We start from the raw sequence: 737 nt of genomic DNA, 5'->3' as shown, positions 1-737 counted from the left end.
CCTGGGTTGTTTGTATTTCTCTAAACCAATCACAAACCTTCGCTAAGCTCTGGATGCAGCGACGGTGGCCTAGCAAAACAGATATCAGAGACAGCGGCGGGGGATGGACATCCATCATGTCAGGCTTTACCCCAGCATTGAGCCAAATTAAATTATTATTGTAATGTACCTAATCACAAGCTACTTTAGATGAGAAAGTCCTCTATGTGCTTTTAACTTTTAAATAATTACTGTCACAATGAAAATGACTGTCCAGTATAAAGGCCTCAGCTGATGAGAGTTGAGTAGATGATTTCCACTGTGTTAAATCCTCACAAATAAATGCTCTATTCGTAAAACTGCAGGTGCTTGTTTGATTTGTTTTACATTGAAATTGATAACACTCGTTTCTCAGCATCACAAGAGAATCCAATTTGGTCTGAACTGTGGATCTTTCAAAACTTACAATGGGCACCTTTGTAGTCGCCTGGTAACAAAGCAACCTCATCGACCACATGTGAGAAGATGCTGAAAGAGAGACGGGTATAACCGAGATGTGAATTGGGGACTGCAACTAACTGTCAGGCTGTATCCCCGGCAGGGCTTGGGTAGAGCAGTTGCACCATCAAAATGCTTGTTGGGAGATCCAGTACATTTAAGGACATCTCGTAATTTGCGCATTTTCTCTTTTTCTCTACTGCCGGTCCACAGAATAAGTACAGTAGGTGCAGCGGGGTGTACATGCCAAACATTTTGTT

This window comes from Etheostoma spectabile, chromosome 2 (genome assembly GCF_008692095.1).
Source record: "Etheostoma spectabile isolate EspeVRDwgs_2016 chromosome 2, UIUC_Espe_1.0, whole genome shotgun sequence".
NCBI lineage: Eukaryota > Metazoa > Chordata > Actinopteri > Perciformes > Percidae > Etheostoma > Etheostoma spectabile.
Note: the sequence above shows the minus strand (reverse complement) of the source record.